The sequence below is a fragment of the Megascapheus bottae genome, chromosome 2 (assembly GCF_031878675.1).
Source record: "Megascapheus bottae isolate mThoBot1 chromosome 2, mThoBot2.hap1, whole genome shotgun sequence".
Classification (NCBI taxonomy): domain Eukaryota; kingdom Metazoa; phylum Chordata; class Mammalia; order Rodentia; family Geomyidae; genus Megascapheus; species Megascapheus bottae.
In genome coordinates, this window is record NC_143510.1 from 79,026,552 (window position 1) to 79,049,048 (window position 22,497).

General features: G+C 42.8%; 1 long non-coding RNA gene across 1 annotated transcript; it reads left to right on the forward strand.

The window, feature by feature from the left end:
* Positions 1-8,796: 8,796 nt before the first annotated feature.
* Positions 8,797-15,350, forward strand: LOC150067386 (uncharacterized). Its single transcript, XR_016539573.1, has 3 exons — positions 8,797-8,873; positions 9,639-9,811; positions 15,300-15,350. It is a non-coding gene; the product is annotated as an uncharacterized LOC150067386 (long non-coding RNA).
* Positions 15,351-22,497: the final 7,147 nt, after the last annotated feature.

Here is a 22,497-nt window from a genome sequence, read left to right on the forward strand (position 1 = left end):
CCCTCAAAAGTGCCATAAACTTTGTGGGTTTCCTCTTGTCATTTAAGCAAAGCTGGGATTCTCCTTGGTGTCTTGTCTGTGGTTAGAATGAGAAAATTTCCCAGACAAAATATGACCTGTAGATTATTAGCTCCTCATGGCACTGGTGCAATATATAATGATGAAGGAGGCAGACTAGACATTTTTGGAAAATGTAGAAGCATGACTACAGAAGGAATGAAGAAAAAGTATGTAAAGGTCAGTTGAGGAACTTCTTACAAAAGAGAGGATCATTTATGATCATCTTTCATTTATTAAAAGCAGCCAGTGCTTTGCATACACATATGGCACAGAACCCCAAAGGGTATCTCAGAAAGGAAGAGAAGGAGAATGGGAGGAAGAGGAAGAAAAGGAAGAAGTACTCAGGAGGATAATGAGTTCAATGCCAACCCGAGCTACCTATGGAGATCATGTCTCAAAACAGAAAGTAATTCTTGTTCAGCATCTGTCATCGGGAGTTTACAATGGCTTTGTACCTTCTATACGTAACTAAAACCTTTCTGAATCCCAGGTACTAAAAAGGTAACAACGGAAGGATCTCAGTTTAAGCCTAGCCCAGGTAAAAGACAGTGAGACCATGTCTCAAAATCAAGTTAAGGCTGCGTACTGATAGCTTACGCCTGTAATCCTAGCTACTCAGGAGGCTGAGCTCTGAGGATGGCGGTTCAAAGCCAACTCTGGCAGGAAAGTCCTTGAGAGTCATCTTCATTTAATCACAAGAAAAAACAAAGTAGCCCTGTGGCTCAAGCCCAGCCTTGAACTGAAGAGCTTTGGGATGGTGCCCAGGGTCAGAGTTCAACCTCCTCTATTAACAAGCAAACCAAAAAAACAAAACAAAAAAAACCCTCAAGTTAGGGTGGGCCAGATATTTGGGAGACAAAGAAATTAGGAAGATTGCAGTTGGAGGCTAGCCGGGGGAAAATTAGAGTGAGATTCTATTCTAGATCAAACTAGATATCTGGCTCAAGTGGTAAGGCTCTTACCTACAAGATTGAGGCCCTGAGTTCAACCCCTAGTACACACACAAAAAGGAAGATGTTTCTTGCATTTATCCTATCCCTGGCACAACGTAATATGTAAGCTGTCTGTATTGCTGTATGTGTGCTAATTCTTTTCTTTATTGTTCACTGAACAAAGGGCAATTATTTCCATTACAGTGAAAAACCTATTATGTAGATAAGAAACTATTACATAATGTAGGTAAGAAAATGCAAAATATTGTGAATTATTGAATGGAAATGGGTTGTAAATAGGAGGAACCTAATAACTATGGCTCAGAGGGCAGACTTGTAGTACATTTCATTACTGCCTCCAGTCTTTCACCTCTACCAAATTTCCTGAGCAACTAGAGCCTAGCTCCTTACTGAGATTTTTGAAAGGCATTCTATTTTCATCTATGCCTTACAGTGCATCATGTATACTCCCACCAGGGCTGTCATCACAAAAATTAAAATTTGACTTCTTTTAGAAAAGGGCCGTGGTCTTCCCTGTTGGTGTCCTGATTCCCTTCCTTGCATTCATATCTTTTTTCCATGCCCTTTTCACCTGCTAGGCCTGTCTCAGGCTCTAGCAAGTACTGTGCCTTTTCATGGCTCCAGGCCATCACCTCACTATTTCCTGTCAAACTCTATAAAATAGCTACTGTATTTCTTACATATCAATTTTTCTGTGATATTTCTCTCTTCACCTAAAAGCAACTATATTCTCTTCTTTGTAGCCCTAAACTCATTTCTTACCATTACTATCATTGCTATAGAGTAGGGATGATTTGTGTCCAGGTTTGTATCTACAATGTCAAGTGCGATGCTTTGACCTCTGTAGAAGTTTAATATCATCTTGTGTGTCTAATTTTAGCAGTTATTCAGTAATGTTGAATACATGTAGGAGTTGTAGATTTGTGTGGTGTCTTGCTTGAAATTTGATTAGCCATAATTCTTCCTTCTACACACATGTCAAATAACAGATTTTATAATGGTTAGATAGATTTATGAGCATCAAAAAGGATAATAATGGTTGAAGACCATTGACCTGTCCTTGATGTAGATATTGTGAGGCCTATTAAGCTGAAATCTGACAATGAGGCAAGCAGCTCACTTAAATGTGAAAAAAATCAATTATGCTTCATTTTATACTCAAATCAACCTCAAAATTTATTTGAAGCACCTCTTATGTCGAAAAGACACCTCCTCTATTATTTGAATGCTAAAAAAATAAGAAAACAATTTTCTTTCTCATTTAAAACTGAGCATCACTGTGAAGTTTAACCTGCCGAATGAAACCGAAGGCTATCTGGATATTTTAATATTACAATAGTCATTGAATTCTCTTTCATTATCAAAATTATTGATGTTGGTGGAGAATGAAATTGGCTGAATTTTGTAGCCCGGAACAGCTGGAATAGGATCCATAAGAAGGAACTTGTGCAGAGGTGACCGGGGAGGGAGGGAGGACAGGTTAGGGAGATGTTTGAACCATGTGGGTAGGGGCTTAGACTTAGCCTTAGAAGCAGGAAGATCTTTGCCAGGCATAGTGACATACAATGGTATGCAGTATTTGGAGGGTGAAGTGGAGGATTTCAAGTTCTAGACCCCAAAAATAAAATAAATAAGGCAGAGAGATGTGTACAGGGACAAATGTGTGAGGTGAAAGAAAGGTTGACTGTCTCTACTCTCCCTGTCAGAGCATGCAGACCTTCATAGGTAGTCGCCATCTTTGTTAGGTAGATACACCTGACATTTGTTTTGTACATCAAAATGAAGGAAAGTTGCCTGTTCTTTGAATGTGGGTATGAGATCATTCTGATGGATCTGTAAGATACCCCAGGTTTGGAATGTTGGCTTTGTCGAATTTCTCGCAGGGTTACCAGTAGATAGGCTACTAAAGTAGCATACCTGGAAGACTTAGTGCCATGCTTCAGTAGCACTCTTCTTTCTGGCAAAGCCTGCTTTTGATCCTTTGTCATGGTTTTTAATCATTCTTTATTCATTTGTTGAAAGTGGTTGCCTGCTCTGTTCTACACACTAAGAGCATATTGGAGTGCATATGCAGTGATGGGAAAGGAAGCTATAGACTGGAACATTGATATAACCAGAGCTAAGGAATGGAAATATGTTCAAGAAGTTATGGAGGGACAATAGTTGTAACTCAAAGAAGTAGAATAGAACCTAAGAAGGGTTGCAAATACTGAGAGGGAAACTAGGAGCTGAAAGTACTGTGCTGAGGGTTAAGGAAGAGTAGAAATAGGAAGAGATGAAGTGCCTCTGGATAGGAGGCTAGAACCTGCAGAAACCAGGTCAAGAGGAAAGATGTGGGTTGTAGAGATGAGTTTGCATCAGATCACAATGGCCTTGCATTCTGGGGCACTAACCTTTTCTTCTGAGGACAAGCCCAAAGGGTTTAAAGCAGGTATGTGATACAAGCAAACTGAGGGGGACATCTCTTACCACCATGACCACAGAAAAGAGAATGGGTCTGAAAGGACCAGTGGTGCATTTGGGAAATAGCATAGAAGTCCCTGTAAGAAATGCTGAGTGTCCAAACCGTCCAAACATTGGGATGGAAGTTCAGAAAACGAAGTCCAAGAACTTGCCTTAAAAATAATGGGTTCAGGGGCCGGGAGTTTGGCCTAGTGGTTAAAGTGCTTGCCTAGCATGCATGAAGACTCGGGTTTGATTCCTCGGTACCACATACATAGAAAAAAGCCGGAAGTGGTGCTGAGGCTCAAGTGGTAGAGTTCTAGCCTTGAGAAAGTCCAAGGACAGTGCTCAGGCCCTGAGCTCAAGCCCAGGACTGGCAAAAAAAAAAAAAATGGGTTCAAACTGGAATTTAGAAAGATCTGGTTAAACGTTAGGTGGTCTTATGGATTGGAGATGGATCTTTTACTTCTACTAATTATACCTCTAGCCTTAATTTTCAGCATTTTAAGCATAGAAATCATGATTTCCCACATTTGTTGAGCTTTCTTCAGTTTATGAAAGCATAGATCTTAGTTCAAATTTATTTTTGAATCACTGATCTGTATTTTGGAGGTAGATGGCATCATGATCAGAGAATTAGTTTTCATATATGGTTTTATTTCTGTCCTTAGTTCTTTATTTCATTTTGAATTCTACTTTTCATAAGCAATATAAAATTGCTAATTATCTTTGCTAGGTTTTTACAGAGATGGTCTGTTAGCTTCTTAAATGGTATATGTTCATGAGACATATTAGTTAGAAAAGAAGAATGTTTTAGTTATGTTTTATATTACATGTTTATCATGGTAGTTGTCAATTTATTTTAAATCAAGAGAACAGTATAACTTCAAGAATAATATTTTCATTTTAAATGATCATAGAGGCTCTCAATTTCTTCTTTGCATTTATTATGTATAAATTGGCTACATCAGTCAAAGCAATAATTTATTTGATGCTGGGTCATCAACCCTTTCTTATAAAATTATTCATATGAGAAGATACTGAGTCAAACAGCAGAGGAATACAAAGTGGGGGAAAAACCATAAGCAGCTGAGTATTTTCTGTATGACTGTGTGCTGTGCAGTAAATGTGCTCTTCCCATTTGTTTCTTTATAAATGTGTTTTGATCCTCAAAGCTGATACATTTCTGCAGCATTTTTTTCCTTATTGGAGAGCAACGGGTTCATTAAAAGCAAAAGAAACTGCGAAGAAGAATCTCAGCAGTCAATAAAGCAGTTACCTATTCTACTGTGCAGTAGAGCACGTCAACTTGAAGCAGGCTGTTGTCACTTTACATGATTGGTGAATTGGTTAGAAACACATTTACATTTTGTTCTAACGACTGTATTCTGTCACTTCAATGATATTTAAGTCATTTGGGCAAAAAAAACCATAAAAATACATGACAATAACAATAAGAACTTCAAGTCTATATTCATTTTCTGTCTTCATGTAAACCATCACCCAAAACTTAGTAGCTTCAAACCAACTTACATTTGTCATCGTAGAGTTTCTACAGCTAAAGAGTCTGGGATAGGCACTCACGGAGTCTTCTGTGCAATGCTCAAAGGGTAGTCTTCAAGGTTGTGGGCCAGGGCTGTGCTCTCATCTGGGGTCTTGACTGGGGAAGGATTCCTGTCCACAGTGGTTGAAGTAGTTTGCTAACGATCAAGGCTCCTGACATGTTTGCTGGTTAGTGATACAATCCTGGAATTAGAGGATGACAGTTGTACAACACTGTGAATATGTTCAATGTATTCTTTACCATGGTAAGTTTTTATTTTATGAGTGTCATTGTCATGTAAAACAGGATGGGGGAAGGCAGAAGAGTCTGCCCAAGGTTTAAGGAACTTCAACAGTGCAAAGGACAGGGAAAGGACAATGTATTGGCTGAGCATGGCGGTACATGCTTATAATCCCAGCACTAAGGAGGATGAGTTCAAAGGACTGCAAGTCAAGACTCACCCAGGCAAAGTTAGTAAGACTTTAGCTCACAAACAAGATAAACAAAATGGCATGGTTCAGGTGGTAACATGCTTGTCTAGTATGAGCAAAGATGTGGGTCCAATCCTTAGTAGTAAAACACACACACACACACACACACACACACACACACATACACACTGGGGTGTTGGAGAAGTGTGAAGAGAGCCAACTGTGCTACCATCCAGTTGAAGTTTTTGAAATGCTGCTATAGGTAATGAGAAGCTGTTAAAGATTTTGAAGCAGAATGATGGGAACGAAAGCTTTTCCCCAGAAAAATTAATCTGGCAACTGTGTGCAAGGAAGATTGGAGGAAAAACTTGTGGAAAAGATAGGTTGGACTTTGGCAGAAGCCACAGAGGTAGAGCAAATAGGCACTGGGTTGAGTTTGGCCAGTGAGAGAGCTAGGTTTTCACTGCGGATGGGCACTGAAAGTTGGATTATCAGGAGCAAATATGCAACTGTTCTCTGACTATTATATGGGCTATTTCAAATTAGAACATTTGGTGGTGGGGGGGTGGTGGTGGGGAAGGGGACTTGTGCTATTTCTTAGCTGTACAATGATAGTTGGTGCATAGCTCATGTCTATTTTCTACTTTTATTTCCCACTTCAAGTAAGTGTACAAATTCCAGAGTTGTTCCATGCTTGTTAGCCCCACTCACCTCTCTTGACTCACCTTTACGTGTTCTGTGTATGCAGACAAAAGCATGCATCCAAATTAAGGCTAGAAGGCTTCTGCAGGATAATCTAAATTTGTTTTTCTTCAGTGGATGAGAGCCCTAGGAGGACTTTTTTGCATCAGTGGGGTCGCCAACTCAGAGATTTTTTTTCTTTAGTATTTTTTTTCCTCTCTTGGGAAGTTGTCCTGATGACATGTTGGTGTTCTTAGAGGAAAGAGGCATTCAGATGTAGTATTTATTCCATTTTTTAATTAAGTAAATGCATACTGACTACAATTGTTAAGTAAGAGATAGAAAAAGGATGACTCATGACCCCAAAGTTGACTACTTTGGCATTTGTGATTAATTCCCATTATTCTTTCTGGCATTGCACAGCATGATAGTTTTCTTTTCTGTAGAGATAACTAAAGAAGTAAATAACATGGTTTGCTAATATTTCTGTTTAATAAGAGAACTCAGGGAGGAGGGCTTAGACTAAATCCCCAGTGGACGTGGCATTCCAGTTTCAAGATGCATTCGTGCCATAACCACAGTTGCTCAGCACTGCAATCCCGTCACATTTAGAGTTAGTGTTCTTTCAGTCGAATGTGATGTAGCTGCGTGGACAGGCACTAGATTTTCTGTTCTCACAGCTCTTCCTTGCTATTTCCCTGTATGTGGGGCTCATTTCACTTTTTTTTGTCCTACATGTAGGGATTGTCACTGTGGGTGTTTATAGAAGTGGCATTTGGCTTCATGTGCATCTATGATCTGGCATGTAAACATAAGCTTAATTTCAATATAATTTTGGTAGGAGATGTTTTCGTGTTGTGGCTTATGATAATGTCATTCGTTACTGGGAGATTAGAGGCTTACTTACTAAATCAATTTATGCATTCAATTTCAATGTGGCTGGAAGTCCTTGGTCTTTTATCTAAAACCTTTTGATGGAGTTTATAATGTATCAGTTTTTTTTTTCTTGGCTATAGTACACATTTTAGATACTTTGTACAGCCTGACACTCTTGAGAAAGTCTTTGTAAGCACCCTGTAATGAGAAAGCAAAGATTGTTTTGCAGGAAAATGTAGGAATCTCGAGGGTGAGTGGGTAAGTAAGCACCGCGTGGCTTTGTGTCTAAGCAAGCCATGGCTGCTTTGTTACCAAGTGAGTTCCAAAGAGACTTTGGGTTTGTCGGGGCATATGCACTTTGGAACCTTGATAAGGCATGTTTGCTTGTTTGCCAACAAGCCGAACAAGATTTGGTGTTCTCCAAATCCACATGCTGAGTATTACTTCATGTGGGGTCCATTTGGTCCTTTTGTGTTTGTTGTAACCCAGATAAAATGTGTTTTGATTAGGGGAAAAAATGAAGAAAGAGGAGAAGAAAGAGAAATGAGGGAAAAGGATGAAGGGAAAAGAAAAAGGAAGGAGAGAGAGAGAAGGATGATGGATAGGGAGTGACTTATTAACTCAATAACTGGAAGGTTTAATGGACAGATTTTAGGGCTCCAGTCGTGCTGTTTGGCTGGACTTTGCTTAATCTTTTACATGTATCATTGAGTTCAAGGTGGAAGGCTGGAATGTTGGCTCGAGTGATATAGCACCTGGCTGGAGAGTGTGAGATCTTGAGCTCAAGCTCCACTACACCAAAAAGAGAAGGAAAGAAAGAAAGAAAGAAAGAAAGAAAGAAAGAAAGAAAGAAAGAAAGAAAGAAAGGGGGTAAGGAACAAGAAAGAGGCCTGTCACCTGATATATGTGCTCGGGTCATTTCCCATTATTCTGTAACACTAGCTTCAAAAATTTATCCTGATAAAATAAGTGTTTTATGGCTTTAACATCTCTGTGTCCTGCTGCCCTCTGGACACTATTATAGATCATTCCATTTGTCTTATTGTCAGGTTAAAGTTTGCTTGTTTGTTTCTTTTAAAGAAGCTGGCTGCCATTCCTCACTCACTCCCACTACCCCCACACAAGCATTTATTTTGACACAAGAGATGCTAGTCTGAGTTACAAACTTAGAAGGTGAAGATCTTTCCTGAACCGAGGGAGAATGAATCCAATTTTAAATCCCAGACCAGATTCCTGTTTTGTTGCTATTCTTCTGCTCAAAAACATAACCCACTGTTTTCTCAGTGTCTCGAAAACAAAGTTTCCTATCCATCCATAGCCATGCTTACCACCAACCCTGTCTGTGGTCATGAATATCACAAATTCTTTAAATTTCTCAAACATGAGATAAATGTCAGCCCATTCTATAAATTGACTTTATGAAGCATTTCTCAGCTGAGCCTTCTGACATTCACACCAATGTTTCCATAGTAACTAATGTGTTCAGAAGGGGAAGAGCAGGAGGAGATGAAAACAAAGGAGGCAATCCAAATAAGAGAGATGCACAAGGAAGGACACCAGAATGCTCTGGAAACTTTCAGCCACTGCTTATTGCGGGAAGGAGATATTTTCACTTCTTTTACTATCTTCTTCTGCAGCCTGACTACCTGATTGAGGGATCCTCACAGAGACACCCCTGAAACATGGCAAGTTAGCACCTCATTTCACTTGGATAGACTCATTAATCCCAATTTGAATGATTTCCTCCTCTTCTCATTTTAATCTTGATTTTTTTTCCCTGTTTGCAGATGCTCTGGTTACCATGGGAACAGCAAAGTAATTTGTGCCTGTCACTGAACTGTCAAAAAAAAATGCAGTATCAAGTCAATTTAGAGAACAGTTGGAAAGGTGGGTAGAGGGATGAGGTGTTCATAATCATCACAGATATTTGCAAACATTGAAGGGACGGATGCCACAGTACTATTAAAACATAGGACCTGTTTTCAAATCTTACTCAAAGGTGTTCTAGCTATTACATGTAGCCGCTGGTACCATTGTACTCTTACGGTAGCTTAGAGTTCAACAGTACAACTTCTATAGGAATGTGTTTAATCTCCAGGTTGTTTGAGGTAGATTAGGGAAGTGGCTGGAGATGAGTTTTGGTTTTGGTTTTGGTTTCTTTTTCTGAGTCATTTCAGGAAGAAGGAGGCGCTCACAGGTCTCTGACCCAGGGAAAAAAAGCACTCAGAATCAGCAAAATAGTTGAGTCCTGAAATGTCCGTATTCTGACCCCCTGAAACCAGGGACTAGATTTTCTCACTGGCCAAAGGAACTTGTGCATCTGTGATTAAGTCAGGGACCTTGAGTTAACAAAAGTGTCCCAGGCCATTCAGGTGAGCCTAATGTGAATTCAAGGCTCCCTGGGTAGAAGGCAGGAAGTTAAGAAGTCAGAGGAAGAGATGTGGTGACAGTAGAGGTTGGAGGGATGTGGGATTATGAGTTGAGTGCCACAAGCAACCTCGAGGCACTGGAAAAGGCCAGGAAATGGATTCCTCTGCAGGGCTATCAAAGGAGTGTATTCCTGCTCACACCTTGATTCTAGCTCAGAGAAACTGATTTCGACATCCACCCTCTGCACCTAAAAGATGACGGCTTCGTGTGTCTTGTAGCCAGGATATGTTGAGCTGTCCCAGAAGCAAGAACATGGGTGCTGCTGCTCACTGGACTCTGATTTGATCTTTCCTTGGTGTCATTAAAAGAGGGGCCTTGTGGACAGATTTCTCTGTATGACAGTTTAAATCTCTTAGATCGTCAGGAGGGACCTGCATATGGCAAGAGTTATTGAGGTGAGCAGAATGTTGTACCCTTGGGGAGGCCACACATTCACAGACTCCTGGTGCAAGAGTTATATTGACTCTTGTACTTAGAGCCTTTCTCTCTGTGAATGTCAAAGTGCTCATGGGCTTGCAAGACCTTGTCTTTCCAACTCCAGCCACATGTCTCAAGCTCAGCCTGGGAGCTTTGGGGAGTCTAAACCCACACCTGCATGGTTGCATTGTGCTGGCCACTCAGTAGGTATTGCATGGGGCAGCAAGGCCTCCTCTCAGCGGCTTACTGATGGGCTTTTATTTCTCCCCATTGTCTTACCTTACCATTTAGGTGCTGTGGTAAGTATGGCACGTAAACACCCTCCAGTACTTCTGGTGAGCACGGGGGAAATCTTACTATTTTTGTTTTACAGTAGCAGAAGGAGATCATGAAATAACTGACAGAGGTAGGTCTTGGCCCCATTGTCATTCTGATACGTCACTTTCATTGAAGTCCCTTGTTGCCATATCAGAGACACACAGGTGTGGCCTTCCTTTCCCTGGGCACTCAGGAAAAATGCCCTCATTTCTTGAATCCTAGTGATGGTCTTCCCTTCCATTCATGCAGAGAGGAGGAGGCGTGATGGAGAGATGGCGTCAGTAGTAGTACCTTGGGAGGTGACAGCATCAGGAAGGGGGAGGGTTTATGAATGGAACTAGTGCCCTTCAAAGAAGAGATGTAATAGAGGTGACCTTTTCCTTCATCAGGTAAGGACAAAGTATCCCTCTGCTCTCACCAGGAGCCCCAAATGGCTACCACTGTGACCTTCCATATTCCAGCCTCAAGAACTGTGAGGAATACTTTTTCTCCTGTCACCTAGGCTGTGGTATTTATTGTCCCAGGCCATACTGATGAAGACACCTAATCCTCTCCCTGGTGGATACAATGGGATATCAATGTCAAGACTAAGTACTTAGTCAGGGACTTTGAATTGACCAACAGGGAAACAGGTGTGGGAGGGCCTGACCTAATCAGATGAGTTTTGAAGGAGAGACCGGAAGTGTGACAGAATCTACGGAAGGTTCCTCATCCTGGACCAGAGAGGAGCCTCTAGATACTGAGATGATTCTTGGACAACAGCAAGCAAGATAACAGGAACTCAGAAAACCATAAGAATGAATTCTTGCCAGGCACTGGTGGCTCCTGTAATCTCAGCTTCTGAGGAGGCTGAGATCTGAGGACTGCAGTTTGAAACCTGCCCAGGCAGAAAAGTCCATGAGACTACTCAGAAAAAGTGGCTTGACACTATAGCCTTGAGCAAAAGAATCTCAGGGACAGTGCCCAGAGCAGTAAAAAGGAAAGAAAAAGAAAAAAAAAACTTCTAGTAGCCTGAGGGCTCTGGAAAGGGCATCTTTCCAGATGTGGATGCAGCCAGCCAGCGTCATTCCCCCCTGCTCTGAGGCCTGGAGCAGAGGTTGGAATCAGGAAACCCAATCCACAAATGCAGGTTGCTTTAGATGCTCCATCTGTTAGTTTATGATGCTCAAACTTGTTCCATAGCACGGCAGACTAATGCACCTTTCCAAAATTCATCTGAAAGAAAAAGAAATCTGCCTTGGCTTGGCTTAGATGAAGAAAGGAAACACTACTGTGGTTTAGATGCTGTGAGACAAGTTAAGACCTGAAAGTAGCTACAGAGAAGACTGGAAGTGTGTTTCCATTTGTTTCTATAAACAGTTGTGTAAGTGCCATCACCATTCAGCTCCTTTGAGAGGGAACACAGAAAAGTTTTAAAGGCTCTGAAGCCACTGGGAACCCTAGAAATGGGGGTGTGTGTAGGGAACACTAACCTTCATTGGAAGTTTTTGGTTGTTGGTTTCATTTTTGTGTCTTACTGGGCTTGAACTCAGGGTCTGGATTATGTTCCTTAGCCAACCTCTCTCCCCCCCTATTTTTTGCTCAGCTTTCTGGGTAGCTAGTATTACAGGAGTGAGACACTGGTGCCTGCTCTCTGGACGCTTTTAATGGAGAGGGCATGGATTGAAGGGACCCCTGGGCAGGCAGGCCCTCTTTTAGTTGAGAGATGCTCCATTTGTCCTGGCAAAGTATTCATTCAGTCCTTACACTTGCAAGGCCTTCCTGGAAGGAATGTTACCTTAAGGATTCCCGGAAGGCCGGCCAACTACCGGCATGGTATTTGCCTCACCCAGGGCAGTGTTGCTTCCTTTGTGTCCCTTCCAATTCTCCCCTTGGTCATTCATCTCACTCTCCTTGAGCTATCCATTTGAAGGAAGTTGGGCCTGGCCTGGGGATTCAGGAAGGAAACAATGCCTGGTTAATAGAGTTAATATCCACACGGACACTCAGTTACCAAGCGCGGGCATGAACGAATAAGAGAAATCCATGCATGCGTGGTCAGAGGTGAACAACTGTGCCGCCCATATTTGCATCACCAACGTTTTCCTTCAGTCAGGAGCCCGAAGCTCAAGAAGGTGACTTATCCCCTATAGCTGCAGCCCAGATCCTCTGCCCATCAGGCCACACAGCCATCTCAGGTCCAGGGCTCCTCAAGCTCAGGGCCCAGGTCCGGGGTTCCTCAAGGTCAGGGCCCAGGTCCAGGGCTCCTCAAGCTCAGGGCCCAGGTCCGGGGCTCCTCAAGGTCAGGGCCCAGGTTTGGGGCCCCTCAAGGTCAGGGCCCAGGCCTGCAGGGTTGCCGCTGGCTAGTCTGGCCGTGGGCGCCCTCTGTCGGCGCGAGGGCGGAGGTGCAGCGGTCCAGGAGCGGACGTGCAGGTGGGCGCAGGTTAGCCCAGGTGCGAGGCCCTGGAGGAGAGGCAGATGGCCCTGGTTAAGTCGGCCGACCTCTGCCCTTTCCGCTCGGTCTTCGCGTTTGCTTTGACACCTTGGGAAACCGGGCAGCTACCACACCCTCAGTGGGGCCCAGGACACGACCTGTGAGTTCCGGGGTGCGGGTGGGGTGGGGTGGGGTGGGTCTGCCTGAGGTTTCTGCTCTCGGGGTGATCTCTGGGTCTCTATGGAGCCGAGCGGGGAGGCCCTTCGGGAGGAGAGGCCAGGGGGCTGGAGGGCTCGGGGGTCCCCCTCTCCCGTCCTCCGGGCTGGAACCGGAGGCGGCGGTGACCCCAGGCCTTTGGGTAGCAGGTGATGGGAAGCCTTCGTGCTTCTCGCCGAACCTCCTTGGTTCCACCCTGGCCCCTGGCTGCGGGTTAGCCACCTGCGGGGACTGGATTTCCCCACGGCACACCCCATGTCACCACTGACCCCTCCACGTCGCCTTGTTCCCGTCTGGGGTTGCAGCAGGTGACAGAGTGCTTTGACTATCTGACAATCCGCACCTGCCTCCAGGCACACACAGCACAGGTCCATCCTTCATCTTCCTTTACACACGCACGCGCACACGCCTGAGAGTTCCTTCTCCCCCTCCTCGAGGCGATTGTCCTGCCACGCTGATCCTCAGCTCCATTTCCTGCTCTTTGGTCGTTCCTAGGGAATCAGAGTGTCGGGGAATTTCCTGCCCCGCCTGGCTTCCAGTCGAGATTCTCAGAGCTCAGCCTCCTGAGGATCCGACCACCTTCCCACGGAACAGCCTTCGTGCTCCCCCTGCGCTTCTTACCATCGCCAGCGCACACAGGAGCCATCTTTACCAGTTTCCCCACAAACTCATAATTTATGTTAATGACGAGGGATTATTCCCTTGAGGCGGGGAGGGGCGGAAAGGGAGAGGAAGTTGATTCTGTTCATTTGGAATCAAGTATCCAAACATTTGGGGGGGCAAGAGGAGGCCACCAGCCCCGGGTTCTGGAAAAGCACCTAAAGGGCTTGGTGTGTGTGTGTGTGTGTGTGTGTGTGTGTGTGTGTGTGTGTGGTGTGTGTGTGTGTGTTGTGTGTGTTGTTGTGTGTGTGTGGTGTGTGTGTGTGTGGTGTGTGTGTGGTGTGTGTGTGTGGTGTGTGGTGTGTGTGGTGTGTGTGTGGTGTGTGTGTGGTGTGTGTGGTGTGTGTGGTGTGTGTGTGTGTGGTGTGTGTTGTGTGTGTGTGGTGTGTGGTGTGTGTGTGTGGTGTGTGTGTGTGGTGTGTGTGTGGTGTGTGGTGTGTGTGTGTGGTGTGTGTGTGGTGTGTGGTGTGTGTATGGTGTGTGTGTGTGGTGTGTGTGTGTTGTGTGTGTGTGTTGTGTGTGTGTGTGTGTGTTGTGTGTTGTGTGTGTGTGTGTGTGTGTGGTGTGTGTGTGTAGGGGTTGGGGGGTGTGGTTTGAAGCTACTTCCAGCCTCTTCAGCTTCTTAGTTCCTCCAGACTGTATTCCAGATACTGAAGGCAAAGCGCTTACTTCCCCCTACCAAAATGTTTGCATCCATCCGAAAACTAGGTTGAAAAGCGAAGCTAGTATTCACTGAGAACTGGTTTGGCACAAAGAAAGGAAGGTGGAGGGAGCCACGGGAGCCTTGTTTGCCCGGGCTACAGCTAGCTCCATTCTTAGGGGGAAGTCATTGTTCCCGGTTTAGGAAAGACTTTCGGTCAATTCCCAAATCCACCTCCAGAGGGCACCGCTGTCTCAAAAACATTTTGTTGTTGCTTGTTTTATTTTATTTTTATTTTTTCCTTTTCTTTTTCCAAGTTCCTTCAGTTTGGTCCAAACTCCTGATTGTAATTCCTGGGACCCAAACTCCCAAACTTGAAATGGTTTTACCCAATATGTTTTGATATTTTTGCTGAATGTTTTATTAGCTCCTTGTGTGTGTGTGTGTGTGTGTGTGTGTGTGTGTGTGTGTGTGCTATTTATAACATTCTGACTTTTTAAATTATAAATAGCTAACCTCAACACGGTCCATTTAGAAATCTCTCCAGTTCTTTCTAGTTTTAAGTAACAGCTCCCAACCTAGCCTTGAAATGTAGTTAAATCTTTTTTTTTTTAAAGGAAATTTTAATTCTGAAAGTATAAACAAAACTTCATTTGCCTGACTTTGCATTCTCATGAGACAGCATCCAAGGTCCCGTGTCTCCGGCAAAAGTGAAATATATTCTCTTCACCACAGAAAACCATTTTTGGATGTAATGCATAACGTTTCCTTACAGAGTACGGCATTAGGTTCAGAATAAATGCCTTACAAGCTTTTTTACTCCTGAAACTGCACAAAGCATCTGGGGGAATTTATTTTTTGCAACATCAAAATTTATGGTGACTATTTTATTTTTAAAATGCTTTTATTTATCTGCAGAGGAGGGAAAGTTGACGGGACTGTGTTCAGAAAAGAATGACGTTATTTTCTTTCTAGAATGTACATTCAACAATTCATTCTCTCCCCCTCCCCCTTTGTCTTGGCTCTCTCCACTGTGTTTAGTGTGAAATCGAATCGTGTTAGGCTAAAAAATCTACAAGGAGAGAGAAATAAGGTTTCCTTCAGACAATTTACATACATTTCCTTACTGTGTTTTCTTTCAAGCTTTCATTCACTGCTCACTCGGGGCTATTTTTCTTTTCTTGCTACTTGTTTATTTCTTTTCTTTCTTTAATTCTAGGTAACATGATTATACACAAAGAAACTGGACACAAGGTGTGAAAGAGACTGTAAGTATTTAAGACTACTTTAAATGTCAATCTTATCTATCATGTTTTATCTCGAAATCTATGTTTTAAGTTGAGGGATCTTATTTCTGCATCTGCATGGAAACATTTGGAAACTAATACACGACAGGTGTTGATAGTGATTCACTTTCATGTTTGTGTCATATAAAATGGAAAAGACTGCAGCCAGTGAGGTAGAATGTTCTGTTTCAGATGATTCTAGGAATGGTGCTAGTCCCAAGTGAAGAGTCATCACTCAGGTCAAAGTGCTGGGTATGGAACAGAAGTATAGTTAAACCCACTGATTTAGCCCTCTCCTGTTTGGACTGAAACCACGAAAGGCTAGCATAGTGGCTGTCTGTCTGGCCCAGATTTCTTCAGTGAGGCAGTGGAAGATGTTTGGTGGCAAAGAACCATGTCTGAGATATTCATTTTTCTTTGTTCTGTCACAGTAAGTAGCCTTGTGACACAAAAACCATCTTCACAAATAGCTGTTAGTGAGCGGCTTGCCTTCGTGATTACTGACTGGTGAGAGAATGCCTGACTCTGGGAGTCAGTCTGAAATCCCAAGGGCTTTGCTTTTTCTGTGTCACCACCAGGCTTGTGGAACACTTTTCCTATGGAGTGAAAATGTGACCGTTGATGGGGAGACAATTTGCAAGGCGTTTATCATGTACACTTTGGATTTTTGGTGATGATGGTCTTATGGATCAGAGATGAAATCTGAAGATAGCGTAGTGAAGGGGATTCAAATGAGGAGGACTTTATATAGAATATTTAAAATGGAAGGGTCAAGACACCAAAGGATTCAAAAGATGGTTACAATAAATATATTCTTGCCTGCATCAGGTGGTTCACTTCTGTAATTCTAGCTCCTGGGATGCAGACATTGGGAGCATTGTAGTTCAACCTGGCTCTGGCAAAAAGTTAGTGAAACTCCATGTCAGCTGGACATGATGGTGTATGTCTGTAATCCCAGCTAGCTAAAAGGCATAGGAAGGAGAATCTAAGTCTGAGGACCATTGTGGAGGCCTTATCTGGGAGATAACGTACAGAAAAAAGGCTGAAGGCATGGCTTAAATGGTAGAGTGCCTGCCTAGCAAATGGAGGATCTGAGTTCAAATTCAATATATATGAATAAATACCTATGTAGATATACATGAATATGAACAGGTTCACTTTACCCTTGCTCCCATTAAGATACAGTAGTAGAGCTCCACTCATCTCTTGGTAATGTCAACTGTAGGAGATGCTGTAACACTGAGCTTGAGCAATACACAAATGCCTAGAGAAGCCATCTTCTGGTGGATGTGCTGTGTGTGGTTTCTCTTGACTATAGAGGAAGGTTGGATTGTGTGTGTGTGTGTGTGTGTGTGTGTGTGTGTGTGTGTGTGTGTGTTGGTAGTATTGCCAGGGTTTCAGTTCAGTACCTCATACTCGGTAGACTGGTGCTGTAGCATTTGAACCATGCCTTCAAACCCTATTTTTTGGTAATTAAAAAAAGTTATTATAAAGGTTGCACAGAGGGGTTATAGTTACGTAAGTTAGGTAAGCAGTACTTCTTTTTTTTTTTTTTTTTGGTTGGTAGTGGGGCTTGAACTCAGGGCCACTACATTATCCCTGAGCTCTTCAGCTCAAGGCTACTGCCCCACCCCTTGAGCCATGTCGCCACTTCTGATTTTCTGGTGGTTAATTGGAGATGAGTCTCTTGTCATTTTTAGTGCCTGGGCTGGCTTTGAATTGTGATCCTCAGGTCTCAGCCTCCTGAGTAGCTAGGATTACAGCCTGAGCCAGCGGCGCTTGGTGACAGTACATTTCTTTCTGGACAGTGTCATCCCTTCCCTCGTCCTCTCCCGCTTTTCCCCTCCCATTGTGGTAGGGTGTGAAGAACTTTTCTTCCCAGCTTGGCTGGGAAGCCAATAGTGATCCTTTTATTCTTGGCTTCCTGAGTAGCCAGGATTACAGGCGTGAACCTCTACCATCTGGCTTGGAGGAAGGTTTTCTTGGGTGTCTTCTGATGTCACCTGCTCAGGCAAATGTTGTTGGGTTGATTTTATTCTCATTGATCTTATTGATTTCAGTACAGTTTTACCAATGCTGAAGCCTTGCACAGTGGGACATGGAGATGGGAAACTAGAATGGTGGCACCATTCCGTTCATGGTACGCCAGCTCAACGTAGGGTCCTGAGCTTAGTACACAAGGAGTTCAGAGCTCCCGTCTCTGGCTGTTGAATCTGGTTATGAGGTTTATAATTCTAATCCCATTAGGGGCTATGTGCAAACAGCTAATGTGATTTGCAAGAAATCAGAAACAAATTCCTTAGTAAAATAACTGGGATTTGGGCTTAAAAATGTAAAAAGTCTGGGTTTATTTCAAAAATTATTCCCCGATGGCCTTTGCTTGAAGTTTGGCAAAACTTTCAAGAGAACTGATTTCAGATACTGATGACATGGTCTCCCTGGCTGGCTTAGCTCAGGATTGGTTTTAAAGTCCTTTTCTCCCCATGACCAGCAGTCTCTGAAACATGATTCTTTTATTAAAAATCCAACCTCAGCAGCTCGTGCATTCTCCTCTGTCACATCTCCTGGTTGTCTATTTCCATGGGTGCCTAACTGGGTTGCAGATGGAGTGTGACTGTGTTTTGAACAGTCACTGAGTGTTGCCATCGTCACCCATATGTCTTTTGCCTTTGGTCACAGAGTGTGATTTTAGTTCAATGGAGTCACATGCTGACACTGGGACATCAGACCCTGACCACTACCGTTCTGCTGCTACCTAAGATGTCTTGTTGTGTTTAACCTCAGGGCCCTGAGAGGGCACTTGCTCACATAGAAATGCCTCAGAGTTGGCAGGCAGAAAAGATGCCGGAGATCCTTTGCCAAGACACACTGCTCCTTTGCAAAGTCAGCCTGCTTCTGTGTGCAGGGATGGACAGGTGCCTTCAGTTTCTCTTTATTCTCCCAAGCTGGCTGGGTCTGGGCTCATACTCTTGGCTCTGTTCCTCAGATGACACTTTGAAGTCTAAAGAGTCCATGTCCAACAATGCTCCTCAAAGAACATTCCAATCGCTTTCTGTCTCACAGTTTGTGAAAATGGCTTTTGTTTCCTTATTGATTTAACAGCCAGCAGGTATTTTCTTTGTAAAATAAACCAGTCCTGGAATGGGGGGGTGGAGGGAAGAGACCCATTAAGACGTTGTAGTAGTAATACTACTAATAATAATAGGATCACAAATGTAATGACGTTTTCAAGCTTGAGGACTGTTTTGAAGTCCTCTTTTAATGTCTCCTGTATAGTATTTCTTACTTTTAAATAAAATGATCTGGACATAGTTCATTTACTTTGGTCCCTACCTTTCCTTTAATTCTTCTAGTGCTCTCTGCCTGCTCCAGAGAGTTACCTGGACAATAAGTCTGCAATGCCAAACAATAACCAGGAAGAAAGGCTGTCACACAGCAGCAAGAAACCAAAGACTCTACACTATTCAGGAGTGTCAGCAGAGACAAATAACTTTCTTTTCTTCTTTGTAAGGCTGGCCTTTCCTGGAAGACATTTTCTTTATTGTTTCTGGTTTCTTTCTTTCTCTTTCTTTCTTTCTTTCTTTCTTTCTTTCTTTCTTTCTTTCTTTCTTTCTTTCTTTCTTTCTTCTTTCCTTCCTTCCTGCTGTGTTTAATGTCTGATCATGAATAGCCATTTTCACTTTGTCTTCTTATTAATAAAAAAGAGGTTACAGTTTCTGCTTTTCTGTTTGGAATTAGAAGCTTTAAAGTGACCCTCTGGAAGATTTAATCTTTATGTTTTATTTTTGGTATCCAGTGAATCTGATTTTTCTCCCCTTAGCCAAAGTATTTTGCTTATTCTTTGTTGCTTTTGTTAAAAAGATAATTGAAATTTATTCTACTATTATGGCTTTAAAAAATCATGTTTTGGAGTGGAAAACAACCACCTAAAATGAAAGGCAGCTGAAATCATACTGGAACAGACTCATAAAGTGAAGCTGACATCCTGGAGAGAGAGAAAGAGAGAAACGCTAATGTCCCAAGTAATCAGATTGGGCTATTTCAGTGCTAAATGACAGGATCAAGAAGAAAATTTTTGAAATTGATTTTTAAGACTGTCTGAAAAAGGAGGTCGAAATGAATATTAAGTGAATTCTTTGGGGGCTGTCAGAAATAATCATGGCAAAAGAGACAGGCCCAGGCTTGCTACTGATGGCAGGATCAGGAATTTCGAGCCAGTGCAGATTGAAGCTGAATTTCTCCACTGGACTCTCTTAAGAAATGTTAATGCACAGAAGGAAAAGGAGGCCCTCACAGGATGGGGAAGGAACTGGAGAGAGGGATGGAAAGGTACCCCACAGGGTATCAGAGTTCTGAGATAGGTATCTTGATGAGCAAGCGCTCATCGCAGCTCTCTGTGGTGATGGAAGTGTGGACTGGACCTGCGCGGACAAACGGTCCCCCTCCTCGTCACCTCTCACCAGTAACCCTCTTCGTTTATCAGTTGGCTCGTTGGAGTGAGCCCCAAGCTGGCTGTTGAACAAGCGCATATGGCAGGAGGATTGGATTCGTGTCTTTAGTCTCATTAGCACCATGTTAGAATCAACTGAGTTAACTGACTAATTAATATAGCGATGCATTGGATGTTTTCTGCGATTTGGAATCAGTTTCCCTGAAATTAGCCGTGTCAATTACTGCAAGTCCATCAATATCAAGATTGGGAAAAGAAAAAAAAATGTCTGGCAGGATTTAAAAAACAGATCGGGGAATATGGGAAATCTGATTTAAAACAAAAATAGGAAAAGAAGAGCTACCCCACCACGGTTGCGCTTTTCCAGAGTGCCACAGCTCCATCTGGGAAGCACAAGTCCAGTGCTTTGAGAGACTCTGTTTCTCAACACTTCCTCCATTCTATTCTGCTTTATTCTTGTTTCCTGCAGCCTGAGCTGCAGGCTTCTTGTTTGGCTTCGTCCTCATCCATGTGGAAATGAACAGCAAGCCTTGATTCTATGATCATTCTTACACAGAAGTATTGTTTTTTCAAATATTATCTTTTAAGTGGTTGTACTCTTCGATCTTTTACACATAGTGACCACCTGTCTACCTTTCTCCTCTCATAGGGTTGTATGTCAGCTGGCCTGGCCTTCTCTAAGCCAGGATGTTGCAGTTTTATGATTCCATCTGTGTCTCAAGACATTTTGTCTTGACTAATGGGAGCTCTATTGGCATCTCATGTGTAGGCATCTCATCATGTAGGGGTGCTACTAAATACCTTGTAATACATTAGATGGCATCCCCCCATACCCACAATCTGGCTCAAGATGTCAGTCAGTGGTATGGAGATGGAGCCAAGTAAGCTAGTTTGCTTTATTTTCTTTCCTTTCCTTTCTTTTTCTTTCATTGGTCATGGGCTGGAACTCAGGGCCTGGGCTCTGTCCCTGAGCAATTTTGCTCAAGGCTAGCCCTCTACCACTTTAAGCCACAGCTCCACTTCCTGTTTTCTAGTGGTTAATTGGAGGTAAGAGTCTCCTGGACTCCTGGGCTGGCTTTGAGCCCTGATCTAGGGATTCTTGAGTAGCTAGGATTGTAGGTGAGAGCCACAGCATCTGGCCCAAGTGGACCTTCTATTCTGAGACCGAAACTTCAGTGATATGATGTTAGCTTCACACTTAAAACATGACTGGACATCAACCCTTCCAGTTGCAACAAATATTTACAATGCCAGGTCTTGAACTCCAACTTTTGTTTGTTGTTGTTTTCCTGCTGTTTTTTTTTTTTTTCTGCCTGGTTCTTTACCTCTGTTTTTTTTTTTTTTAATTTAAGTTTTGTTTGCAAAGAACTCTACATTGATGTGAACTCAGTGGCAATTGAAGTACATCCATAGATATATCAAATAAATGGTATCTTATAAATACAGGGTGTGTTATAAGTACAGGCTGTGGTAGAGCAAGTGGAAGCTGGAGGAAACAGAACTCCACACCAGACAGTCTGGGGCATCTTGTCCTGAACCTATGTACTCTAACCAGGCCATCACTGCAAAAGAGAATCCAGAGGTAAAAATGCCCCTTATGTACTGTGAGGTATGTAACATATCCAACATACCAACATGCAAGGAAACATGTAACAGAAATTACTTCTAATCATTGGAGCCAGACTGTTTTCACCTGGTTCATAAGATATTCTCTCTCCCAAACTGGGAAATAAGCTCTTCAAGTTGATAAGGCAGAAATATCAGCCAATCAATGGTCACCCTGACATGTGGGGTGTAGAAGGAAAAACAAAGCAAACAACAACCAAAAATCCCAAACCCCAAAGTGACCTACCATGGAGGAAACCACACCTGCCTTTGACCCCCTCGGATGGGTATATATAAATGTCTAAGCCAAGGGCTGCAAATAAATAATTTATTGTCTTTGAGAAAAATAATATTTTCATTTCATGCTTCATTTTAAACTAATAAAAGCATGGAGGGTAGTACTTACAGGTAGAGAAAGTTTTCTTTACAGATTTTTAAACTCAGGGCTGATCTGAATTTAGCGCTCTACTCCATTAAACAAGAGAAACTTTTCTCAAATGAAAATCATCCAGGGAACAGCGATGTCTGATTACTGAGTCTGGAGTGGAGGCAGTGGGTGGTCTTTTGAGCTGTTGGGAACTTTGGGTACCGTCTTCCAAAAAAATAGAATTAAGAAAAATATATCTGTGAACACACAAGTAGAGGTTTCGTGTCTGAGATCTCATGAGGTTCATTATACTCCTCAGAGAGAGTTTCTTTTCTTTGTGCTTTTGTTTTTAAGATGCCAGCAAAAGGCCATGATATTTTATTTTGTTTCCAGTAAATTGCCCTGGAAACGTAAACAAATTAAATATCCTGTTTTGTGTTTCTGTGGCTCACTAGGGGAAACACAAGTCTCCATGGACTGATGCTTGGGGTGTGTGTGTGTGTGTGTGTGTGTGTGTGTGTGTGTGTATGTATGAATGAATGTGGGGGTCTGGGGAACATCAGCAAATATGATACTGTTTTGAATCACTTTTTAGAAATAGTTATGACAGCATTGCACGAACAGGTTCTGGGCCACTGGGGGTCATCTGGATTTGAAAGCAGTCTAAAGAAGAGAAAAGGTAAAAGTTTTAGAAGTTTCCGTGTGTGCA